The sequence below is a fragment of the Crinia signifera genome, chromosome 8 (genome assembly GCF_055691185.1).
Source record: "Crinia signifera chromosome 8, ASM5569118v1, whole genome shotgun sequence".
Taxonomy (NCBI): Eukaryota; Metazoa; Chordata; class Amphibia; order Anura; family Myobatrachidae; genus Crinia; species Crinia signifera.
In genome coordinates this window covers 136,882,705-136,893,774 of record NC_139224.1, presented here as the reverse complement: position 1 = coordinate 136,893,774, position 11,070 = coordinate 136,882,705, and the positions used below count along the sequence as shown (strand labels likewise).

Below are 11,070 nucleotides of genomic sequence, written 5' to 3'. Positions count from 1 at the left end.
CTGTGGACAGATTGCCAGACTCCAATGTCCAGAAAGCCGATCTGCTTCATTGTGCGGACACTGAGGTCTGTGGGAACCTGATACTAATCCTGACCACCCGACTAATTCATTCAGAGTATTGGTTCAAGTTTGGGTCACATCAAGAATCACACTGCTGTAATAGTACGTCTGCAAGTATCCCAACACCCCATATTCCATTTGTTATGGCATTGTGTATTCCTGGAATTAGAAATGTATTCACATCACAGGATGAGAGATCATGCTCTTTATAATATATGTAATATAGGAGCAAAAAATAAACCAGAGAAATAAGGGTGATGGGTACAATAGATAGAATTTATTATAAAAAGAAGTTTTACAAATATTGAGAGAGAATGTAAACTTCCTAGCAGATGTGATTTCAATAATAAAAGATCTGTGAGTAGCGATGTCTTCTACCATCCTGGACAGGGGGCGTTCCATGCTGCAGTATGCAGGGGACAGAGGACCTTGGCTCCAGCACATTGGATCTGGCAGTACCGTCAGCTGCCCACAAACATCTATGGGACCAGGGCATGTGCAAATATACTGGTTTCTAGGGTCTGCATTACTCATTATTTTGTATACACTGAAGCCTATTTAGCAAGATGTCAATTTATTAATTCCTGCAGGAGATAATAAACTACAGATCCCAGGGTAAACTGGCACTTGTGGTTCTCTAGTTTTATTGATATAAATACACATGCAAAAGTGTTTTTTATTTTTCTGACAAAATGTTTATTTACTCAAGGCATACAGAAGTATACAGACACTGCCCGCTTGCCTCTGTGACATCACAAGTTGGAGAGCGACAGAAGTTGGCTGGTTTACACTAATGATAAAGTTTGTTAGGTATGTGGAGCAGCACAGAACATAAAAGTTGGATGGTTGGAGGAAAGTTGAGGCCCATACACACTAGGCGCTTTTGAGCTCAAAGTTGCCACTTTTTCCGTTTTGAGCTACTTTTAACTCAAAATCTCCTAGTGTGTATGGGCAGGCAATGAGCGGTGAGCGCTGATGTACCACAATACTTCACCCTGTATAACAGGATAAGTGGGAGACTGTGGAAAGTCATGTCAACTCCTCTTTCTGCCAGCACTGCTTGCTTGTTGCGTCCCATTCCCCATAACCTCCTTTTCTCTATCTGCCACCCTGCCTGCTTTCTGCATCCCACTCCCCTTCACCTACTGTCTGCTGCCACTGCCTGCTCTCTACATCCCATTCAGTCACCTATTCTCCTCGATCTGCTACTACCGCCTGCTTCCTGCATCCCACTCCCCTCCTTTCCTCTATACTGCTACCACCTGCTCCCTGTGTCCCATTCCCTGTCAGTTTCTTTCCTCTCTCTGCTACTACTGCCTGCTTTCTGCATCCCTTTTTCCTCCTCTATGCCACCACTGCCTGCTTTCTGCATCACATTCCCTGTCACCCATCCTCTCTCTGCTGCCAGCACCTGCTTTCTGCATCCTATTCCCTATCTCTTCCTCTACGCTTTCTGCTGCCACCACCTACTTTCTGCATCCAGTTTCCCATCACCTTTCTCTGCACCAATGCCCCTTTCTAGCCATGATTTGGGTTGGTTTATTTTTTCATCAAAATATTAAAATGTAAAGAAAATAAAAACCTGGCCTCCAACCGTCCCCTCTAGCCAAACCATCACTCGCCTTTATTGTGTTGTTATTTCATGAAAAAATAAACTGACACAAAAATATTAGACCTCCTGTCTTTGCTACCACCGACTGCTTCATCACTTTCCCTAGCACTTCCTTTCTTCTCTCTGCTTCCACTTCCTGCTCTCTACATCCCATTGAGTCACCTACTCTCCTCTATCTACTGCCATCGCCTGCTTCCTGTGTCCCACTCCCCTTCACCTACTGTCTGTAGCCACTGCCTGCTTTCTTCATCCCGTTGCTTGTCACATCCTCTCCACTCTCTACTTCCACCACCTGCTTCCTATTCCTATTCCCCTTTACCTACTGTCTCTGCTGCCACTGCCTTTATTCTGTGTCCCATTCACGTCACCTCCTCTCCTTGCTGCCACCACCTCCTTTCTGTGTCCCATTCCGCATCACTTACTGTCTCTGGTGCCACCTCCTGCTTTCTTCATCCCATTCTGTCACTTCTCCTCTCTGTATTGCCACCTCCTGCTTCCTACATCCTATTCCCCTTCACCTACTGTCTCTGCTGCCACTGCCTGTTGTCTGTGTCCCATTCACTGCCACCTCCTCTCTTTGCTGCCACCACCTGGTCCCTGTGTTCTATTCACCATCACCTACTGTCTATGCTGCCACCGCCTGCGTTCTTCATCCCATTCCGTCACCTCCTCTCCTCCCTCTGCTGCCACCACCTGCTTCCTGCGTTCCATTCCCTGTCACCTACTGTCTCTGCTGCCAAAGCCTGGTTTCTTCATCCCATTCAGTCACCTCCTCTCCTCTCTCTGCTGCCACTGCCTGCTTCCTGCGTTCCATTCCCAGGCACCTACTGTCTCTGTTGCCACCTCCTGCTTTCTTCATCCCATTCCATCACCTCCTGTCTCTGCTGCCATTGCCTGCTTTCTTGCATCCCATTCCCCGGCACCTACTGTCTCTGCTGCCACCGCCTGCTTTTTTTATCCCTTTCCCCTCACCTCCACTCTTCTCTCAACCTCCACCTCCTGCTATCTTTATCCCTTACTCCATCACCTATCCTATAAAAAAAGTAAACTAACACAAAATAATTAAAATTTATCTTGATTTCTTGACTTGTGTATTTGATTTTGTATATCTTCAATATAATTTCAATACACTTTTATGATTAAAACAATTATTCAATGTTAAATTCTCTGTCACCTCCTGTCTCTGCTGCCACCGCCGGCTTTCTTCATCCCATTCCTCTCCTCTTCTTTCTTTGCTACCTCCGCCTGTAGTCTGCATCCCAATCCTCACCACCTCCTGTCTTTGCTACCTCCGCCTGCTTCATCTCCCCGTCACTGCCTCTCTTCTCTCTACTGCCACCACCTGCATTTTTCATCCCATTCTGTCACCTCCTCTATTTACTGCCACCGCCTGCTTCCTGCCTCCAATTCACAATCACCTCCTGTCTCTGATGCCACCGCCTGCTTTCTTCAATCCATTCCTCATCCTCTCCCTTCTATGCTGCCACCGGCTGTAGTCTGCATCACATTTCCCTTCACCTCCTCTCTCTGCCCATACAGCCTGTTTTCTGCATTGCATTCTCCTCCTCTCCTGCCACTGCTTACTTTTGGCATCCCATTCCCTGTCACCTCCTCTCTTCTCTCTGCGACTACTGCTTGTTTTCTGCATTCCATTCCCTAACACTATCTCTCCTCTCTCTGCTGACACCACCTGCTTTCTGCACTTCATTCCCTAACTCTTTCTCTCCTCCTTCTTTGCTGACACCACCTGCTTTCTGCTCTCCATTCCCCATTGTCACCTCTTCTCCTTCTGCTGCAACCACCTGCTTCCTGCATCCCATTGCTTGCCACATTATCTCCACTCTATACTGCTACCACCTTTTTCCTTTTTCCTATCTCTTCCTCAACGCTTTCTGCTGCCACGGCCTACTTTCTGCATCCAGTTTCCCATCACTTTTCTCTGCACCAATGCCAATTTCTAGCCATGTTTTGGGTTACTTTATTTTTTCATAATACAACATCATAAACATATTAAAATGTAAAGAAAAAAATAAACCTGGCCTCCAACCGTCCCCACTAGCCAGACCATCACTCGCCTTTATTGTGTTGTTGTATCATGAAAAAAGAAACTGACACAAAAATATTAGACCTCTTGTCTTTGCTACCACCGACTGCTTCATCACTTTCCCTAGCACTTCCTTTCTTCTCTCTGCTTCCACTTCCTTCTCTCTACATCCCATTGAGTCACCTACTCTCCTCTATCTGTCTGCTTTCTTCATCCCGTTGCTCGTCAAATCCACTCCACTCTTCACTTCAAACCACCTGCTTCCTACTTCCTATTCCCCTTCACCTACTGTCTCTGCTGCCACTGCCTGTATTCTGTGTCTCATTCACGTCACCTCCTCTCCTCTCTCTATTGCCACCGCCTGCTTCCTACATCCTATTCCCCTTCACCTACTGTCTCTGCTGCCAATGCCTGTATTCTGTGTCCCATTCACTGTTGCCTCCTCTTTGCTGCCACGGCTGCCGGACGGGGTCCCGACAGTCGGGATCCCGACAGTCATTAACCCGACGTCGGGATCCCGACTGTTAAAACACTGACGGCCGGGTTCCCGACGGCCGTCGGCTATTTTCCATCGTGGGGGTCCACGACCCCCATAGAGGGAGAATAGAATAGGTAGCTCGCCACCGTGCCCGCAGCGAGCCTGCAAGGGGCTTTGTTGCACTGGCCACGCTGTCTGAGAACAGGCAGTCGGGATCCCGACGTCGGGATAATGACTGTCGGGATCCCGACTGTCGGTGAATCATACCACACCCGCTGCCACCACCTGGTCCCTGTATCCCATTCACAGTCACATACTGTCTTTGCTGCCACTGCCTGCGTTCTTCATCCCATTCCATCACCTCCTCTTCCCTCTCTGCTGCCATTGCCTGCTTCCTGCATTCCATCCTCCATCACCTACTGTCTCTGCTGCCACCGCCTGCTTTCTTCCTCCCATTCAGTCACCTCCTCTCCTCTCTCTACTGCCACTGCCTGCTTCCTGCATCTAATTCCCCAGCTCCTACTGTTTCTGTTGCCACTGCCTGCTTTCTTCATCCTTTTCCCCTCACCTCCTCTATCCTCTCACCCTCCACCGCCTGCTTTCTTTATGCCTTTCCACATCACCTATCCTATAAAAAAGTATACTAAAATAAAAGTAGTAAAATGTATGTTGATTTCTAGACTTGTATATTTAATTTTGTATATCTTCACTATAATTTCAATAAACTTTTATGATTAAAACAAATATTACATTGTAAATTCTCCATCACCTCCTGTCTCTGCTGCCACCTTTCTTCATCCCATTCCTATCCTCTTCTTTCTATGCTGCCACCGCCTGTAATTCTGCATCCCATTCCTCACCACCTTTGCTGCCACTGCCTGCTTCATCTCTTTCCCCATCACCACCTCTCTTCACTCTACTGCCACCGCCTGCATTTTTCATCCCATTCTGTCACCTCCTCTCCTCTATTTACTGCCACTGCCTGCTTCCTGCATCCCATTCCCCATCACCTAATGTCTCTGATGCCACCTCCTGCTTTCTTCATCCCTTTCCTCTTCTCTCTTTTCTATCCTGCCACCGCCTGTATTCTGGGTCTTATTCCCCATCCCCTCGTCTCTTTTGCTGCCACCACCTGCTTGTTTTATCCCTTTCCATCACCTCCTCTCCTTTATTTTCCGCCACTGCCTGCATTCTGCCTCCTTCTGCATCCTTTTCCCATAATGCTCTTACCAGCGTCACCATCAAATACAAAGGTCTTATACTACTTGACCCGTGTGTAGCCTTTGCCACTGTAGATGACACTCATTCAAATGCTGCCACTGCCTGTAGTCTGCGTGCCATTCCCCGTCACCTAGTGTCTCTGCTGCCATCACCTGATTTCTTCATTCCATTCCATCACCTCCTCTCCTCTCTCTGCTGCCACTGCCTGCTTCCTGTGTCCCATTCCCTGTCACCTACTGTCTCTGCTGCCATCATCTGCTTTCTGCATCCTATTCCCTATGTCTTCCTCTGTGCTTTCTGCTGCTGCCCCCTACTTTCTGCATCCAGTTTCCAATCACCTTCTCTCTCTGCCACCACTGCCCCTTTCTAGCCATGTTTTGTGTTATTTTTTTTTTCATAATACAACATCACAAAAATATTGAAATGAATAAAAAAAAAAACCTGGCCTCCATCCGTTCCCCCTCTAGCAGACCATCACACGCCATTATTGTGTTGTTGTATCATGAAAAAATAAACTGACACAAAAATATTAAACCTGCTGCCACCGCCTGCTTCTTCCCTGTCCCCATCACCTCCTCTCTTCTCTCTGCTGCCACGGCCTGTTCTCTATCTATCATCTACCTGTCTATCTATCTACTTACTATCTGTCTATCTATCTACTCACTATCTATCTATCTATCTGCCCTAGTAAAAGTCACCAATGACCTGCTGTCAGCCAAATCCAAGGGTCACTTCTCCCTGCTTATCCTTTTGGACCTATCTGCTGCCTTTGACACTGTGGATCACCTTCTCCTCCTCCACACACTCCAAAACATTGGCCTCTCTGGCACAGTCTTCAACTGGTTTTCCTCTTACCTCTTCAACCGTTCCTTCTCAGTCTCTGCCTCTGGCTCCACCTCACCACCTTCCATCCTTCCTGTCGGGGTCCCTCAGGGTTCCGTCCTTGGCCCCCTTCTGTTCTCTCTGTACACCTCCTCTCTGGGTGCACGCATTAACTCCTTTGGCTTCCAATATCACCTCTATGCGGATGACACCCAAATCTACCTCTCCTCTCCTGATCTGTCCCCCACTGTTTTCTCTCAAGTTTCCAACTGCCTCTCTGCCATCTCCACCTGGATGTCTGAGCGATTTCTGAAGCTGAATATGGACAAAACCGAACTTATTATCTTTCCCCCACCCAGAGCTATGTGCCCTACTAATATCTCTATCACTGTTAACAACACCATCATCTCCCCCGTTCCCCAACTCCGCTGCCTGGGTGTCACTCTTGATTCCTCCCTCTCCTTTGCACCCCACATCCAAGCCCTGGCCCATTCTTGCCGGTTCCAGTTACGCAACATTGCTCGCATCAGGCCCTTTCTCTCACAGAGTGCAACTAAACTGATCATCCACGCATTGGTCATCTCACGGCTTGACTACTGTAATGCTCTCCTCACCGGCCTCGCTCAATCCCAACTGGCTCCTCTCCAATCTGTCCTCAATGCTGCAGCCAGGCTTATCCTCCTCTCCCGCCGCTCTAATTCTGCCACTCCCCTTCAACAAAATCTGCAATGGCTTCCATTCCCCTACAGAATCCTCTTCAAACACCTCACACTCACATACAGGGCCATCTCAAATTCCATTACTCCATATATCTCTAAACTCATCTCCATTCATACACCCTCCCGCCCTCTACGGTCGGCTGACGACTGTCGTCTCTCCTCCACCCTGATCACCTCTTCCCATGCTAGAGTACAGGACTTTGTCCATGCTGCACCCCTTCAGTGGAATTCACTCCCTCGCTCCATTAGACTCTCCCCGACCTTGCAAAGTTTCAAACGGGCACTGAAAACTCACCTATTCATCAAAGCGTACCCTTCCACTGCATAAACCAGCTGGTTCTCCGACCCCTTGCCTGTTTACATCCTGCTATCTAACCACCACCCACTCGCTTGCACCTCTTGTAATCTGTCTGTCTCCCCTTTCTACTAGATTGTAAGCTCCTCTGAGCAGGGCCCTCTTCCCTCCTGTTGTCAAAGCCCACTTATCTTCACATTTCACTCACAGCTCTCCTATACTCCAACACTCAGTGACCATCTTCGTCTGCATACTCATCTCCATCATTGGCCTCTAGTTGTATGTTGATTGAGTCCTCACTACTTACTTTTAAGCTGTAATGTGTATTGGTCTGTGGCGCTCTTTATTTGTACTGTATTTTTGTTATTTATTCAATGTTATGCCAAGTTTTGTCTCCCTGTATTGTTCCTTTGTACGGCGCTGCGAAACACTTGTGGTGCCTTATAAATAAAATTATAATAATAATAATATCTATCTATCTAGTTATCTATTCATCCACTATCTATTTTCCCACTATCTATCTATCTATCTATCTATCTATCTAATCATCCACTATCTATTTATTTATCCGCTATCTATCTATCTATCTATCTATCTATTAATCCACTATCTATTTCTCCACTTTCTATCTCACTATATATCTCACTCTAATATATATGTCTTCACTATAATATCTTATATGCTTAATTTTTTTTTTTGCTGCCACCGTCTGCTTCATCTCTTCCGTCACCTCTACTCTCCTCTCAACCTCCACCGCCTGCTTTCTTTATCGCATTCCTTTATCTATCTATCTATCTATCTATTCATCCACTCTCTATCTCACTATATATCTCACTCTACTACATATTTTCACTATAATTTCTTATAACATACTGTATATGCTTAAAAATGTTTCAAATGTAAATAATAAAAAAAAATGTGCCACGCCTGCTTCATCTCTTCCGTCACCTCCTCTCTTCTCACTTCTGCCACCACCTGCATTTTTCATCCCATTCTGTCACCTCCTCTCCTCTATTTACTGCCACCGCCTATATTCTGCGTCTCATTCCCCGTCGCCTTTTCTCTTTTGCTGCAACCGCCTGCTTTCTTCATCCCATTCCTCTCCTTTCTTTGCCACCACCACCTGCTTTCTGCATCCTATTCCCAAATTGCTCTTACCAGCGTCACCATCAAATACTTGTAGTCTTATACTACTTGACCTGTGTGTAGCCTTTGCCAGAGTAGATTACACTCATTCAAATGCTGCCACTGCCTATAGTCTGCATACCATTCCCCGTCACCTAGTGTATCTGCTGCCACTGCCTGCTTTCTTCATTCCATTCCATCACCTCCTCTCCTCTGTCTACTGTCACTGCCTGCTTCCTGTGTCCCATTCCCTGTCACCTACTGTCTCTGCTGCCACCACCTGCTTTCTGTATCCTATTCCCTATGTCTTCCTCTATGCTTTCTGCTGCTGCCCCCTACATTCTGCATCCAGTTTCCCATCACCTTCTCTCTCTGCCACTTCTGCCCCTTTCTAGCCATGTCTTGTGTTTTTTTTTTTTTTCATGATACAACATCACAAAAATATTGAAATTAAGAAAAAAAAACCTGGCCTCCATCCGTTCCCCCTCTAGCCAGACCATCACACGCCTTTATTGTGTTGTTGTATCATGAAAAAATAAACTGACACAAAAATATTAAACCTGCTGCCACCGCCTGCTTCATCCCTGTCCCCATCACCTCCTCTCTTCTCTCTGCTGCTACGGCCTGCTCTCTACATCCCATTTAGTCACCTACTCTCCTCTTTACTGCCACTGCCTGCTTCCTGCGTCCCACTCCCCTTCACCTACTGTCTGTTGCCACCTCCTGCTTTCTTCATCCCATTCTGTCAGCTCCTCTCTCTACTGCCACCACCTGTTTCCTACATCCTATTCCCCTTCACCTACTGTCTCTGCTGCCACCGTTGGTTTTCTGTGTCCCATTCACCGTCACCTCCACTCTTTGCTGCCACCATCTGCTTCCTGTGTCCCATCCCCTGCCACCTACTGTCTCTGCTGCCACCGCCTGCTTTCTTTGTCCCATTCATTCACCTCCTCTCCTCTCTCTACTGCTGTCACCTGCTTCCTGCATCCCATTTGCCGTAACCTACTGTCTCTGCTACCACCGCCTGCTTTCTTCATCCCTTTCCACATCACGTCCTCTCTTCTCTCAACCTCCACCGCCTTCTTTCTTTATTGCATTTCCCTATCTATCTATCTACCCACTATCTATCTATCATCTACCTGTCTATCTACTCACTATCTGTCTATCTATCTACCCACTGTCTATCTATTCATCCACTATCTATCTATTTACCCACTAGATGTCTATCTATCTACCCACTATCTATCTATCTATCATCTACCTGTCTATCTACTCACTATCTGTCTATTCATCCACTATCTATCTATTTACCCACTAGATATCTATCTATCTATTAATCCACTATCTATTTATTTATCCACTCTCTATCTCACTATATATCTCACTCTAATATATATATATATATATATATATATATATATATATTTGTCTTCACTATAATTTCTTATAACTTTTATGCTTAAATTTTCTTTTGCTGCCACCGCCTGCTTCATCTCTTCCGTCACCTCCTCTCTTCTCTCAACCTCCACCTACTGCTTTCTTAATCGCATTCCTTTATCTATCTATCTATTCATCCACTATCTATTTATTTATCCACTCTATCTCACTATATATCTCACTCTACTATATCTTTTCACTATAATTTCTTATAACTTATATGCTTAAAAAAATTTCAAATAAATTTACATTTTTTTCTGCCACTGCCTGCTTCATCTCTTCCATCACCTCCTCTTCTCTCTACTGCCACGCCTGCATTTTTCATCCCATTCTGTCACCTCCTCTATTTATTGCCACCGCCTGCTTCCTGCGTCTAATTCCCCATCCTCGCCTCTCCTTTCTATGCTGCCACCACCTATATTCTGCGTCTCATTCCGTCGCCTCCTCTCTTTTGCTGGAAGGTCCTGCTTTCTTCATCCCATTCCTCTCCTTTCTTTGCCACCACCACCTGCTTTCTGCCTCCTTCTGCATCCTATTCCCAAACTGCTCTTACCAGCATCACCATCAAATACAAAGGTCTTATACTACTTGATCTGTGTGTAGCCTTTGCCACTGTAGAAGACACTCATTCAAATGCTGCCACTGCCTGTTTTCTGTGTACCATTCCCCTTCACCTAGTGTCTCTGCTGCCACCGGCTGCTTTCTTCATTCCATTCCATCACCTCCTCTCCTCTGTCTACTGTCACTGCCTGCTTCCTGTGTCCCATTCCCTGTCACCTGCTGTCTCTGCTGCCACCACCTGCTTTCTGCATCCTATTCCCTATGTCTTCCTCTATGCATTCCGTTGCTGCCCCCTACTTTCTGCTTCCAGTTTCCCATGACCTTCTCTCTCTGCCACTTCTGCCTCTTTCTAGCCATGTTTTGTGTTGTTGTTTTTTTTCATAATACAACATCACAAAAATTTTGAAATGAAGAAAAAAAAAACCTGGCCTCCATCCGTTCCCCCTCTAGCCAGACCATCACACGCCTTTATTGTGTTGTTGTATTATGAAAAATAAACTGACACAAAAATATGAAACCTGCTGCCACCGCCTGCTTCATCCCTGTCCCCATCACCTCCTCTCTTCTCTCTGCTGCTACGGCCTGCTCTCTACATCCCATTTAGTCACCAACTCTCCTCTTTACTGCCACTGCCTGCTTCCTGCATCCCACTCCCCTTCACCTACTGTCTGTTGCCACCGCCTGCTTTCTTCATCC

General features: G+C 46.3%; 1 long non-coding RNA gene across 1 annotated transcript in view; it reads left to right on the top strand.

Moving 5' to 3' along the window:
- The first annotated feature begins 762 nt into the window (after positions 1-762).
- The window catches only part of LOC146027107 (uncharacterized), a 28,600-nt gene continuing 18,292 nt past the window's right edge, over positions 763-11,070 (top strand). The window contains exon 1 of the long non-coding RNA XR_014454672.1: positions 763-870. This is a non-coding gene — a long non-coding RNA (uncharacterized LOC146027107). The remainder of the gene's footprint in view (positions 871-11,070) is intronic.